Source organism: Salmo trutta, chromosome 33 (assembly GCF_901001165.1).
Source record: "Salmo trutta chromosome 33, fSalTru1.1, whole genome shotgun sequence".
NCBI classification, from domain to species: Eukaryota; Metazoa; Chordata; class Actinopteri; order Salmoniformes; family Salmonidae; genus Salmo; species Salmo trutta.
In genome coordinates, this window is record NC_042989.1 from 21,280,191 (window position 1) to 21,296,051 (window position 15,861).

At 44.5% G+C, this 15,861-nt stretch overlaps 1 protein-coding gene across 3 annotated transcripts in view; it reads right to left on the reverse strand.

Moving 5' to 3' along the window:
• The window catches only part of LOC115172638 (signal-induced proliferation-associated 1-like protein 1), a 70,535-nt gene extending 68,098 nt beyond the window's left edge, over positions 1-2,437 (reverse strand). For all 3 annotated transcript variants that reach the window (XM_029730279.1, XM_029730277.1, XM_029730278.1), the window contains exon 1: positions 2,170-2,437. The gene's annotated coding sequence lies outside the window, so the exon portion shown is untranslated. The remainder of the gene's footprint in view (positions 1-2,169) is intronic.
• Positions 2,438-15,861: the final 13,424 nt, after the last annotated feature.

Consider the following 15,861-nt stretch of genomic DNA (forward strand, 5'->3'; position numbering starts at 1 on the left):
GTAAATACTTGGGAACAAAATCACTTGGAGATGATTTCCTGGTGTTTTTACAGTCTTTTATGTCCAACAATTAACATGTTATGAAATTTGCTCAGAAAACCACAGGCTGCCAGTTGGGGAGCCCTGTACTAGGGGGACTCCAATTTCAACACTGTGATGTTCAAGCTCTTATATGCAGAAGACAGAAAATACAAACAGTGAGTGAGTGCTAAATCGACTGTATTTGGACTCCTTGTGACAGCTACTGGAACTGTCAGAAACAGCTGGCCAGAGAGGCCAAGTTCAAATCTCATGTCTAAGCGCATCCAGATTTGCCACTGTAGGGGCCCTTCAATGCCAAAACATTGCCTGCCCTATAAAATGTCAACTAATAGCTTTATGTAACTCAATAGGCTACTACTTGGTCAGTGGGGCATTTGAATTCCCCCTGAAACTATAACTAATTTCTACCATGTCTCACAGGTTGCATACAAAAATAAACGTTTTTGCCAGTCACATGTCTGAAGGTCTCTACTTCATATTCCAGAAATGTATAACACTTTACCTTAACCTGCTCTAATTCTTGTGTAGTAACTCTGTAATAATACTTTAATATTTGCTTTAAAATCAAATCAAAGTGTATTTGTCACGTGCTCCAAATACAACAGATGTAGACCTTACAGTGAAATGCTTACTTACAAGCCCTTCACCAACAGTGCAATTTTTAAGGACAAAATAGGTATTAGGTAAACAATAGAAACGTAAAGAAAAAAAAGAAAAGAAAAAACAACAAAATGACAGTGAAAATAACAGAAGCGGGGATATTTACAGGGGGTACCGGTACAGAGTCAATGTGCGGGGGCACCGGTTAGTCGGGCTAATTGAGGTAATATGTACATGTAGGTATAGTTAAAGTGACTATGCATAGATGATAAACAGAGAGTAGCAGTAGCGTAGAGTGGGTTGGCGTAGTAATAGTTCAATAGTTACAGTGTTACTTACTAAACAGGTGTACAGCCTGAGAGCAACAATGTAAAATGTTACCCAGAACTCTGACTAATACATTCCCTGCTTTATTACAACAGCAATGTCTAGTCAGCTGTGTCAGATCATCAGTTAGCCTACTTTAGCTGATGTAAAGTATACATTTTCCAAACAAACTGTGTGAATTTGGCCATTCTGTCCAAAACAGAGAATGCAAGGTAGGTGTTCTTTCTTTGAGTTCGAGACAAACCCTCAGGCTTGGAGGCATCCCACTGACAGAGAGACAAACAGACAATTTAAAGGCCAAGTTAGCGTACTGTATGTCCTAACCGCAGTGTTGAGCAATATTGTACATGAATTCAGCTTTTGTACCTATAGTGGTTGAGTAGACAATAGTGTTATGCCTTGTGACAGTCCAACCTGCAAATGTGTTGCCTGGCTTATAGAAAGACCCATCAACATTAACCCTTTAGAAACATAAACCCACCACTTGTAGAGGCATGGGTTAACAGACCTAACAATATTTATGTGGTTCTCAACCCTTTTCACAAATTTTCGGTTATTGTACCACCAACTGAATTTTGCTCTACCCGTAGTACCCCTGAAGTACCCCCTTATGTGCATTTTACCATAGGCCTATGGTCTCATGAGTCTTCTCAAGTACCCCCTGTGGATAGGCCAAGTACCCCCAGGGGTCCTAGTAGGCTACCCCTGGTTGGGAACCACTGGTTTATATATACCTAAGGAGAGTACTACAACCAAAGCTGCAGCATAACAGGTCTATTCCAGCGCTATTAAACCATGTCAATTTGCTCGATACCACCTGTAAATCAGCAAACCCAAGCTGGACTCGAAACAATGCACATTGTCCTTGAAAAACGTGATACAGTGATGCATTGCATTGATCATGACATGACCAAAATTGACATTTTTTACTCCAGTCACGTGCAGCGTGAGCGTTCTAAACCTACAAAGCAACCTTTCTGGTTCCCTCCTAATTTTGGGAAAGAAAATACCCTGATTGCGTATTCAAATGTAGATTACTTACTAGTAGAGCACATAAATCGGTCATATTTTGCTGTTTAACATGCTAATTGTTTGGGGAGACAATCCAGATGTTGCTTGCGCCCATGTAGCCTACCCCCAAAACACCATGCACATGACATGCATCGTTCCCCAACGACATAACGCAGGTTTGCGACTCACCTTTTCTTGTCTCTCCTTCAACGGTTGGATGGCATGAACACAATACTACGCGTTTTCCCCCCTTTTGCTTCTCGTGGAAGACCCTTCAATGTAATTTTTTTTTTACAGGAACAACGTTAACTATATGGCTTTAAAGCAGATGTTTCCGTTCCCGTTAAAATCACAATGATCTTTGCGCCTACCTCAGAGATGCAGTCTAACTTAGAAGTTGGGTACAAAGTTACTGGTTTGCCTCGCTGCGCTATGCAGTTGCTGTAGGGATGAGATCATACCAATATTACCAACCACCCTCCCGTCACTGTACTGGAATCTCGCGAGAGGGCTTCATACAATAAAGCAAACGTTACTGTGGTAACAAAGCAATTTCTGCTCACCTGGTAGTGTTTCTGCTGAAGCTCTTTTTGAAATTGCCCAAAATATAACAAGGTCTATCTAGGATAGAACATGTGAAAGCAACTATAATACTTTGCAAATCCGTCAATGTGACTGAATGCAATCAATCATTTCCATGTCATATCCGCTTTCTGTTACTCTAATGGGTTATGAAAGGCTTATTATCCTTGTTCATTTTGCCTATGGGGTATAGGGACTATGGATTGTTTCTGAACTGAGCTACAGTCTTGCATTAGCCAAGGCACTCATTCTACTTGCAAAAAACACAAGCCTCAGAGAATCCTTAACAGTTGTCACAGATCTCCCCAAGGGCTGACAATGCATAAATGACATTAGGGAATTACTCAGCAGCAATGTCTTTCTGTCTCAGCCAGCAGTAGATGTGACTGTTTGAGAGAATATGCAATGCTCACTCTCTTCCTCTACTGCTGGGTGGCTCTGCCAAAACTTCCCTTTTAATAGAACTAAAACAAAGAGGATAGGAAGAATCACTCCAGGTATTCTAGTGTTCAGTGAGGACACAGTGCAAGAGGATGGATTGGGTGGCTGCAATCTGGACTCACATAACATAGTAAATGTAAATCCGGGACACGACAATTAGTATGATGTGTTACATTTCGTATGGTCGATGTCCATTATCCAATTCGTATGATATGTTATCAATTCCAATTTGATGTGGCTAGGTGTCTAATGTTAATGTTTGCTATGTGGCTAACATTAGCTAGGCTAGGGGTTAGGTCTTAAGGCTAGGGTTAAGGTTAGGATAAAGTGTTAAGGTTAGGGTTAGGGGAAGGGTTAGCTAACATGCTATGTAGTTGCAAATTAGCTAAAAAGTAGTTAGTAGTTGCAAAGTTGATCCTTAGCTAAATGTACAAAACTTATCCGTGATGAGATTCAAACACGCAACCTTTGGTTTGCTGGACGTTCGCGTTATATGCCCACACAACCCGACTTCGCCTTATATGCCCACCCCTGACCGACTGACTTACCAACCACCCTATTGCCTTAAGTAACCGTCTGTCTTATGTAACCATACCAAATGTAACATATCATCATTGGCGATTTTAGCATGTAAATCTTTATGGGGCAAACCCCTCCCAAAATATTTGATGCATGCCAGCAAAGCCACTACTGTCACACCCTGATATGTTTCACCTGTCTTTGTGCTTGTCTCCACCCTCCTCCAGGTGTCGCCCATCTTCCCCATTATCCCCAGTGTATTTATACCTGTGTTCTCTGTTTGTCTGTTGCCAGTTCGTTTTGTTCGTCAAGCCTACCAGGGTTTTTCCCCTTGCTCCTGTCTGTTTCTAGTTCCTGTTTTCTAGTTTTCTGCCCTGACCCTGAGACTGCCTGCCGTTCTGTACCTTTTGGACTCTGATCTGGATTACTGACTTCTGCCTGCCCTTGACCTGTCGTTTTGCATGCCCCCTGTTCTAGTAATACACTTTTATTACTTCGACACTGTCTGCATCTGGGTCTTCCCTAAAAAGTGATAGTACGAACTGGCCTTGACTGACCCAGCAGACTCGGACCAGCTCCGCAATGCCATCTCCTCCCAAGGAGCCACTATTGGAAGGCACGAGGACTTGCTTCATGGTCTGATGGAAAGGTTCCAGACCTTGGCCAAACACCATGACTGAGCGTTGAACACATTGCTAGAGCAATTCCATGGGTTGTCTGTTAGGCAGCCTACCATGACGGTAACCTCCCAGCCCCTCAGTAACCCGGCTGTTAGCAGCGCCGCCTCCCCGGCCACCCCGGTTTCCCGGGAACGCCGCTTACCTCACCCGAAATGCTTCGATGGAGAGTCGGACACCTGTCGGGCGTTTCTCGCTCAGTGTTCCCTCATCATCGAGCTGCAGCCCTCCTCCTTCACCTCGGACTGCTCTAAGATAGCGTACCTCATCACGCTAATGTCCGGGAGGGCTCTCGCCTGGGCTAACGCAGAATGGGAACAACAGTATGCTTCAGTCTGGAGGAGTTTGTGTCAGAATTAAAAAACATTTCCAATGCTCCATTGCCTGGGAGAGAGGCTGCCCGGACGTTACTCCAGCTTCGGCAAGACTCCAGCAGTGTGGCAGACTATGCAGTGGATTTCCGCACGTTGGCAGTTGAGAGTGCATGGAACCCGGAAGCGTGGTTCGACATGTTCCTGCACAGAGTTTTGGAGGAAGCAAAGGACGAGCTTGCAGCCCGGGAACTACCGACGGATCTCGACTCGCTCATCGCCTTGACCATTCGGATCGATGGGCGACTACGGGAACGAAGGAAGGAGATGAGATTCGATTTCACTCGCCCGCCCAAGGATTCCACCTCACCTCCGAGGCATCCCGATGGCTTCGTTGCTGAGAGAACCCGAGGCTACCCGAGTTCACCAGAGAGTCTCCGAAGTCTGCCGATTCACCTCTATCTCAGCCAATGCAACTAGGCAGAGCTAGGCTGTCTCCAGTCGAACGGCTATACAGGCTTCACTCGAAGCGTTGCCTGTATTGTGGGACTACTGGTCATTTCATCTCCACCTGTCCACTAAAAGACCAGGCTCACCGGTAGGAGCGAGTACTCTGGTGGGCCATCCGGATAACTTTTCCTCTCCCCTTATTCGCACCTCTTTTCATGCCATTTTACTGTGAGGGAACCAATCGAAATCATTCTGGGTACTCATCGACTCTGGGGCCAATGAGAGCTTTATGGACACTACCCTAGCGTCCAAGCTGGGAATCCCCATACAGCCCCTCTCCATTCCCATGGATCCGAAGACCAAGGCTATGGAGACCTACATTGAGGACTCACCCGTCTTTCTGCCTCCCCCGCCAGCGGAGGACAAAACCCTGTGCCCGTGCATCAACTACCGGGGCCTCAACAAAATCACGGTGAAGAACCACTACCCGCAACCACTCATCTCCTCGGCCTTTGAGCCACTCCAGGGGGCCACCGTGTTCTCCAAGCAGGACCTAAGGAACGCCTACCACCTGGTGCGGATATAGGACGGGGACAAGTGGAAGACTGCCTTCAACACGGCCAGTTGTCACTACGAGTGTCTGGTCATGCCATTTGGCCTTACAAACGCCCCAGCTGTGTTCCAGGCTCTGGTTAATGATGTTCTCTGTGAAATGTTGAACCGGTTCGTCTTCATCTACCTCAAAGACATCCTCGTCTTCTCCCGCTTCGTCCAAGAACACATGTCCCACCTCCGGCAGGTTCTCCAACGCCTCCTGGAGAACCAGCTTTTTGTGAAAGCAGAGAAGCGCGAATTCCATCACTCCACCATCTCCTTCCTGGGTTACATCATCACTGCAGGAAGTGTACAGATGGATTCCGGGAAAGTGAAAGCAGTGGTGGATTTGCCGCAGCCTACATCCAGGGTGCAGCTGCAACGTTTCCTGGGATTTGGAAACTTTTATCGACGTTTTATCCGGGGTTATAGCACCCTGGCATCCCCCCTGTCTGCACTCAACCTCTCCCAAGGTTCCGTTCACGTGGTCTCCAGCTGCTGACCGGGCATTCCGGGATCTCAAACACCGTTTCACCACAGCTCCCATCATCCTGACCTGTCCCGCCAGTTCGTGGTAGAGGCCGATGCTTCTGATGTCGGAGTGGGGGCTGTCCTGTCCTAGCATTCTACCCTGGAACTCAAGTTACATACCTGCGCCTTCTTCTTCCATTTCCTCAACACCACGGAGAGGAACTACAATGTGGGGAATCTTGAGCCTCTCGCGGTGAAGATGGCGTTGGAGGAGTGAAGGCACAGGCTAGAGGGGGCGGAACATCCATTCATTGTGTGGACCAACCACAAAAACCTGGAATATCTCTGCACCGCCAAGCTTCTCAATTCCAGGTAAGCTAGGTGGATTCTGCTTTTCACCCCGGTTCAACTTCCCCTCTCATACCGACCGGGATCCAAGAATGTGAAGTCGGATGCGCCGCTATAGCCCCACAGCTACTACCCCGGAACCCGAGACCATCCTTCCCACCTCGTCCCTGGCAATGGCACTCAGCTGGGGAATAGGGAAGTAAGTCAGTGAGGCACAGCATTCCCAGCCGAACCTCGGGGGGGGGGGGGGGGGGGGAGAAAACCAGATGTTTGTTCCTGACGCGGTCCGCTCTTCGGTCTTGGAGTGGACCCACTCCTCCAGGCTTGCCTAACACCCGGGCTCCGGCATTCAGCACACTCAATGGGTCGTCAGCCAGCTTGTCCTCTGGGTTCTTCCCCCAGTCCAATGGCCAGTCAGAGCGAGCTAACCAAGACTTGGAAAAGACTCTTCACTGCCTGGTCTCCTCCAACCACACCACCTGGAGCCAGCAACTAGTGTGGGTCGAATACGCCTTCAACACCCTTGCTCTGCCACGGGTCTCTCGCCCTTTGAGTGTTCCCTGGGTTATCGGCCCCCGCTCTTCCCGGAGCAAGAGGAAGAGGTCGGCATACCTTCAGCCCAGATGTTTGTCAGCCGCTGTTGCTGTACCTGGAAGAGAGCCCGGTCGGCCCTTCTCAATACCACCTCCAGGTATCAACGACAAGTGGACTGCCACCCGACCCCGGCTTCCCGGTATCGTCTCGGGCAGAAGGTATGGCTTTCCACCTGGGATCTGCCCCTCCGGGTGGAGTCCCGCAAACGTTTCCCACGGTTTATTGGCCCTTTCTCCATCTCCAAGGTCATAGGCCCCTCTGCTGTTTGTCTTTTGTTGCCCCATACCCTCCGTATACATCCCACTTTTCATGTGTCTAGAATCAAACCCAAATCTCAAAGCCCTTTGTCTCCTGTTTTTGGACTCCGATCTGGAATACCGACCTCTGCCTGCCCTTGACCTGTCATTTTGCCTGCCCCCTGTTCTACTAGAGCTGATAAGAGGCAATCCGTAATTTTGATTAAGACATTAATGAGCAAGCTAGGAAGGATGTAGTCAATATAACTATTTGTTGAGCACTTTTGAAATGTACAGCAACAGAACTCAGAACATGGGCTGTTCTTACAGTATTCTCCCTGTACAGAACCATAGGATAATTAAAAGGGGCATATAAGCAGACAATGAAAGCTCTTACAATATTCGATTATGACATTTCTCTAAAACAGGCTATAGGCTACATGTGCACCACCAAGTCAGAACAGTAGGCAAAATTATGCGGGGAAAAGGGACCAAATTATTAGCGTAAGGCGCATGGGCTACTAACAGTTTACTACACAACATACACTTAGTATTACTTTCTTACCTACAGTATGCATATCTCCCTGGCATATTACATAATTTATGCAGCAGCATACAATTCATTTTTGGACTCACCTTGTTGTGCTCTGCTCACTTGAACAGAAAGGTGGCGCAACGGTCCCTCGTGGGAAAATTCTGTCATCAAACTTTGTCATCAAAGTCTGGCATACTTTGGATTTCTGATTCTTAAAAGACAACTGGGAACTCGTTAAAGAAACAAGGTCGAATCATGACATGGATTGACAGCATGGTCTTGTTGAATATTTATCCTTTTAAGCTTGGAAAAGATATCCTCAAAACCAGACTTGGACCACACACCCACTCCACTGAATAGCAGGCAAGTGATTGCTTTGCAATGCTTGCAGTTAGCCACTGATTCCTTACAAACCACTCCTTGTTGAATTTGCGATTTCCAGCTTGTTCTGTAATGTTTCTGTCCAATGGCTGAATGAGCACCGATATGTCTTATCTACAATTTCTCTTCATAATTTCTCTTCATATGACAAGGATTGAAAAGGATTTGCCAGTAGATTGTCGAATTGATTCATGATGATGACTGCTAGCTTGCTAACTAAGATTTTGAAAGTATGATGTTGACATGATCAGTCCAATCAAAGCTATGGTAGATATAACGTGATTTGACGTAATTTTATCTGAAGCCAATGACCTTGAGCCTTCTTGGACCAGCACTTCTAATGTAACTCTATGGCAGCACCCAAGGGGCTAGAATTTTCAAGCTCTACCCGTAGATTTTGTGGTGACGCAGTGTCTCCATGAGTGACAGAACACTGAGCCAATCACGATGTAACTAGAGAACATTACCAACCCCTACTTTTTATTTTTTATTTTCCGCTGGCTGCCCCAGCACCACAGAAAGCACTGAGCTAGGCTGAAACACCTGCATTTTGGAGCTGCCTTACTCAAGAAAGCAAAAAAGAGACCATGTTAGTATGCGGCTTTATTAAGTTAATGATTTTTTTTACACTGTTTGCAAACTGGTATGTGACATATATTAATGCCAAAATAGCACGCAAGATAGGCAACAACAAAAAAAACAGGTGGGGCTCATAACAGGTGGGTCGCAAGTGCATATCATACTAATTTGCAGTGTTGTAAAAAGTACACAATTGTAATACTTGAGTTAAAGTAAAGACACAACAGAAAATGACTCACGTAAAAGTGAGTTACCCAGTAAAATACTAATTGAATAAAAGTCTAAAAGTATCTGGTTTTAAATGTACTTAAGTACAGTGGTAGAAAAAGTACTAAATTGTCATACTTGAGTAAAAGTACAAAGTAAATGTAAATGCTATACATCAAATTCCTTATATTAAGCAAACTAGACGTCACTATTTTCGTAATATTTTTAATTACGGACAGAAGGGGCACACTTCAATTTACAAACACAGTAGTTGTGTTTTGTGAGTCCGCCAGATCAGAGGCAGTAGAGATGACAAAGCGTTATATTGATAGGTGCCATAATTCTGTCCTGCTTGAGCACTCTAAATGTAACGAGTACTTTGTGTGTCAGGGAAAATGTAAGGAGTAAAAAGTACATTATTTTCTTTAAGAATGTAGTGGAGTAAAAGTAAAAGTTGTCAAAAATTTTAATAGTAAAGTAAAGTACAGATACCCCAAAAAACTACTTAAGTGGTACTTAAAGGTATTTTTACTTAAGTACTTTACACCCCTGCTAATTTGAGTGTCTCGGATTTACATTTACTATCTTACGTCTAGTCTACGAGACCAGACTGGTTGGGTATTGAAGGGGACTGCAGAGATTATCCCTTGTGGCTCAGTTGGTAGAGCACAGTGCTTGCCACGCCAGGGTTGTGGGTTTGATTTCCATGGGGGACCAGTACGAAAATGTATGCACTCCCTACTGTAAATCGCTCTGGATAAGAGCGTCTGCTAAATTATGTAAATGTAAAACAAACTGGAGGGGGGATAATGACATTGAGGAACTTTGCAGAGGTTTACCACTATTACTCATGCAAATGCCTGTAGACACAGGCAGATAATCTGTTGTAGGCAAGCTTCATCACCAGGGGGTTCAGTGAAGGAGAATTACCTGAAAGTATCTTTGTAACAAGAGATCAAACTCCTGTACTAATGATATATTATGTCTAATCTGCAACACAAAGGTACAGTATTTCAGGTATGACAACAAGTTCGCCATCAATCAATCAATCAAATGTATTTATAAAGCCCTTTTTACACCAGCCAATGTCACAAAGTGCTATACAGAAACCCAGGCTAAAACCCCAAAAAGCAAGCAATAAAGATGTAGAAGCACGGTGGCTAGGAAAACCTCCCTAGAAAGGCAGGAACCTAGGAAGAAACCTTGAGAGGAACCAGGCTCTGAGGGGTGGGCAGTCTCTTCTGGCTGTGCCAGGTGGAGACATTAACAGTATATGGCCAAAATGTTCAAACGTTCATAGATGACCAGCAGGGTCAAATAATAATAATCACAGTGGTTGTAACGAGTGCAACAGGTCAGGACCTCAGGAGTAAATGTCAGTTGGCTTTTCATAGCCGATTGTTCAGAGTTGTAGACAGCAGGCGCAGTAGAGAGAGAGAGAGAGAGAGTCGAAAAGAGCAGGTCCAGGACAAGGTAGCACGTCCGGTGAACAGGTCAGGGTTCCATAGCCGCATGCAGAACAGTTTAAACTGGAGCAGCAGCACGACCAGGTGGACTGGGGACAGCAAGGAGTCATCAGGCCAGGTAGTCTTGAGACATGGTCCTAGGGCTCAGGTCCTCCAAGGGAAGAGAGAAAAAAGAGAGAGAGAGTAAGAGGGAGTATACTTAAATTCACACAGGACACCGGATAAGACAGGAGAAATACTCCAGATATAACAGACTGGTCCTAGCCCCCGACACATAAACTATTGCAGCATAAATACTGTAGGCTGAGACAGGAGGGGTTGGGAGACACTGTGGCGCCATCCAACGATACCCCCGGACAGGGCCAACCAGGCAGGATATAACCTGAGCCACTTTGCCAAAGCACAGCCCCTACACAACTAGAGGGATATCTTCAACCACCAACTTACTACCCTGAGACAAAGCCGAGTATAGGCCACGAAGATCTCCCCCACGGCACGAACCAGAGGGGAGGCGCCAACCCGGACAGGAAGATCATGTCAGTGACTCAACCCACTAAGCGAAGCACCCCTCCTAGAGACGGCATGGAAGAGCACCAATAAGCCAGTGACTCAGCCTCCGTAATAGGGTTAGAGACCAGGCAGAGACAGCAAGGGGTTTGTCGCTCCAGTGCCTTTCTGTTCACCTTCACACCCCTGGGCCAGACTACACTCAATCATAGGACCTACTGAAGAAATGAGTCTTCAATAAATACTTAAAGGTCTAGACCGAGTCTGCGTCTCTCACATGGATAGGCAGACCATTCCATGAAAATGGAGCTCTATAGGAGAAAGCCCTGCTTCCAGCTGTTTGCTTAGAAATTCTAAGGACAGTAAGGAGGCCTGCGTCTTGTGACTGTAGCGTACGTGTAGGTATGTACGGCAGGACCAAATCGGAAAGATAGGTAGGAGCAAGCCCATGTAATGCTTTGTAGGTTAGCAGTAAAACCAGCCCTAGCCTTAACAGGAAGCCAGTGTAGAGAGGCTAGCACTGGAGTAATATGATCAAATTTTGGGGTTCTAGTCAAGATTCTAGCAGCTGTGTTTAGCACTAATTGAAGTTTATTTAGTGATCTATCTGGGTAGCCAAAAGGTAGAGAATTGCAGTAGTCTAATCTATAAGTGACAAAAGCATGGGTACATTTTTCTGCATAATCTTTGGACAGAAAGTTTCTAATTTTTGCGATGCTATGTAGATGGAAAAAAGCTGTCCTTGAAACAGTCTTGATATGTTCGTCAAAAGAGAGATCATGGTCCAGAGTAATGCCGAGGTCCTTCACAGTTTTATTTGAGACAACTGTACAACCACCAAGATTAATTGTCAGATCCAACAGAAGATCTCTTTGTTTCTTGGGACCTAGAACTAGCATCTCTGTTTTGTCCAACTCTAAAAGTAAAGCATTTGCCGCCATCCACTTCCTTATGTCTAAAACACAGGCCTCCAGGGAGGGCAATTTTGGGGCTTCACCATGTTTCATCAAAATGTATAGCTGTGTATCGTCCGCATAGCAGTGAAAGTTAACATTGTGTTTCCGAATGACATCACCAAGAGGTAAAATATATAGTGAAAACAATAGTGGTCCTATAACGGAACCTTGAGGAACAAACCATCCACAAACCATCCACAGAGACAAACTGATATCTTTCCGACAGATAAGATCTAAACCAGGCCAGAACTTGTCAGTGTAGACCAATTTGGGTTTCCAATCTCTCCAAAAGAATGTGGTGATCGATGGTATCAAAAGCAGCACTAAGGACTAGGAGCACGAGGACAGATGCAGAGCCTTGGTCTGACGCCATTAAAAGGTCATTTACCACCTTCACAATTGTAGTCTCAGTGCTATGATGGGATCTAAAACCAGACTGAAGCGTTTCATATACATTGTTTGTCTTCAGGAAGGCAGTGAGCTGCTGCACAACAGCTTTTTTTATTTAATTGAGAGGAATGGGAGATTCGATATAGGCCAAAAGTTTTTTTTATATTTTCTGGGTCAAGGTTTGACTTTTTCAAGAGAGGCTTTATTACTGCCACTTTTAGTGAGTTTGGTACACATCCGGTGGATAGGGAGGCATTTATTATGTTCAACATAGAAGGGCCAAACACAGGAAGAAGCTCTTTCAGTAGTTTAGTTGGAATAGGGTCAAGTATGCAGCTTGAAGGTCTAGAGGCCATTACTTTTTTCATCAATGTGTCAAGAGATATAGTATTAAAAACTTGAATGTCTCCCTTGATCCTAGGTCCTGGCAGTGTTGTGCAGACTCAGGACAACTGAGCTTTGGAGTTGTCCATAATTTGCTTTCTAGTGATCATGATCTTTTCGTCAAAGAAGTTCATGAATTTATCACTGTTGAAGTGAAAGCCATCCTCTCTTGGGGAATTCAGTTTTTTAGTTAGCTTTGCAACAGCATCAACATGTTTGGGGGGATTGTTCTTATTCTCTTCAATTAAGTTGGAAAAATATGATGATCGAGCAGCAGTGAGGGCTCTTCGATACTGCACGGTACTGTCTTTCCAAGCTAATCAGAAGACTTCCAGTTTGGTGTAGCGCCGTTTCCGTTCCAATTTTCTGGAAGATTGCTTCAGGGCTCAGGTATTTTCTGTATACCAGGGAGCTAGTTTCTTATGACAAATGTTTTTTGTTTTTAGTAGGTCCGGAGACATGTTGGACAAAACCCACTGAGTCGATGATGGCTCCGAAAGCCTTTTGGATTGGGTCTGTGGACTTTTACACGTGAATATTAAAATCACAAAAAATTGGAATATTATCTCCCATGACTACAATGTCCGATAGGAATTCAGGGAACTCAGTGAGGAAAGCTGTAGATGGCCCAGGAGGCCTGTAAACAGTAGCTATAAAAAGTGATTGAGTAGGCTGCATAGATTTCATGACTAGAAGCTCAAAATACGAAAATTCAGTATTTTATTTCTTTGTCTATTGAAATTTGCTATCGTAAATGTTAGCAACACCTCCACCTTTGCAGGATGAGTGATATGGTCACTAGTTTAACCAGAAGGAGAGGCCTCATTTAACATAGTAAATTCATCAGGCTTAAGCCATGTTTCAGTCAGGGCAATCACATCAAGATTATGATCAGTGATTGACTATAACTGCCTTGGAAGTGAGGGATCTAACATTAAGTAGCCCTATTTTGAGTTGTGAGATATCACAATCTCTTTTAATAATGACAGGAATGGAGGAGGTCTTTATTCCAGTGAGTCTGCTAGAGCGAACGCCGCCATGTTAAGTTTTGCCCAACCTAGATCGAGGCACAGACACGGTCTCAATGGGGATAGTTGAGCTGACTGCACTGAATGTGCTATCAGTCTTTAAAGTAACTGTCCAATGAAAATCTTGCTTTTAAAAGTTAATATTCTGTTATCTCATACCCAAATAATGTTGTTGACTCATGCTTATTCGTATTCGTGGCCAAAGCATAAATTGGAGGGGGAAAAAACACTTCAAATAACCCACCTCAAAAATCTCACCGTTTAAAAAATGCTTGCTATTGACTCAGAGGATGATGTTATCCTGCTGATGAGGATAAGCCGGGCAATCACTGGTCTACTTGCATTAATATTTTTTAATGACTGTATAGACGGGTTGGTGCGCAAATACTGGGCAAAACAGACGGGTCAGCTTAAATTGCTGACAACATGTAAAATAAATTTAGTCTAATGTTTATTGAAAACATAAATACATTTGCACAAAGAGCACTTGTTGTCTCTTAAATACATTGTTACAGATGTTAATTAGCTACTGTAGCTTGTCAATTGTTGCCATATTAGCATAGATGAGACATCAGTCAAACATGGTATTAAGAATAAGATAAAACTAGCTGAAGCGAGCCAACTACAACTCCACACATGGCAGCTTCTAGTCATTGTTGTTAGCTATCTGGGCCCGGTTTCCCAAAAGCATCTTAAGGCTAAGTTCATTGTTAGAACCATCGTAAGAGTATCTTTACATTTCCGAGCCATTTCTCAAAACCGTCTTTATTAACGTTGCAATTGAAATTGCTCGTAATCGCCTGCCTCAGACCACTCGCTAAATGCGTCGTTAGATTACTGTTTGCCCTCCCGCATCACTTCACACACAGAAAAGATCAGCTAAACATGGAATGAAGATGTTTATCTGTCTCTCTGATGTTTTTCCACAATTTGTTACGTTATAGCCTTATTCTGAAAATGGATTAAAATTGATTTTTTTTTTTGATCAATCTACACACAATACCCCATAATGACTAAGCAAAAACTTTTGCTAATTTATTAAAAACAAAAACCGGAAATATCACATTTACATAAGTATTCAGACCCTTTGCTCAGTACTTTGTTGAAGCACCTTTGGCAGCGATTACAGCCTCGAGTCTTCTTGGGGATGACGCTACAAGCTTGGCACACCTGTGTTTGGGGAGTTTCTCCCATTCTTCTCTGCAGATCCTCTCATGCTCTGTCAGGTTGGTTGGGGAGTGTCGCTACACAGCAATTGTCTCTCCAGAGATGTTTGATCGGGTTCAAGTCCGGGCTCTGGCTGGGCCACTCAAGGACATTCAGAGACTTGTCCCGAAGTCACTCCTGCATTGTCTTGGCTGTGTGATTAAGGTCGTTGCCCTGTTGGAAGGTGAACCGTTGCCCCAGTCTGAGATCCTGAGCACTCTAGAGCAGGTTTTCATCAAGGATCTCTTTGTACGTTGCTCCGTTCACCTTTCCCTCGATCCTGACTAATATCCCTGTCCCTGTCGCTGAAAAACATCCCCACAGCATGATGCTGCCACCACCATGCTTCACCGTAGGGATGGTTCCAGGTTTCCTCCAGATGTGACACTTGGCATTCAGGCGAAATAGTTACATTTTGGTTTCATCAGACCAGAGAATTTTTATTTTCTTATTTCACCTTTATTTAACCAGGTAGGCCAGTTGAGAACAAGTTCTCATTTACAACTGCGCCCTGGCCAAGATAAAACAAAGCAGTGCGACAAAAACAACAACACATAAAGTTACACATAAACAAACGTACAGTCAATAACACAATAGAAAAATCTATGTACAGTGTGTGCAAATGTAGAAGAGTAGGGAGGTAAGGCAATAAATAGGCCATAGAGGCGAGATAATTACAATTTAGCATTAACACTGGAGTGATAGATGTGCAGATGATGATGTGCAAGTAGAGACACGTGGGTGCAAAAGAGCAATAAGATAAATAACAATATGGGGATGAGGTAGTTGGGTGTGCTATTTACAGATTGGCTGTGTACAGGTACAGTGATCGGTAAGCTGCTCTGACAGCTGATGCTTAAAGTCAGAGAGGGAGATATAAATCTCCAGCTTCATTGATTTTTGCAATTCGTTCCAGTCATTGGCAGCAGAGAACTGGAAGGAAAGGCGGCCAAAGGAAGTGTTGGCTTTGGGGATGACCAGTGAAATATACCTGCTGGAGCGCGTGCTACGGGTGGGTG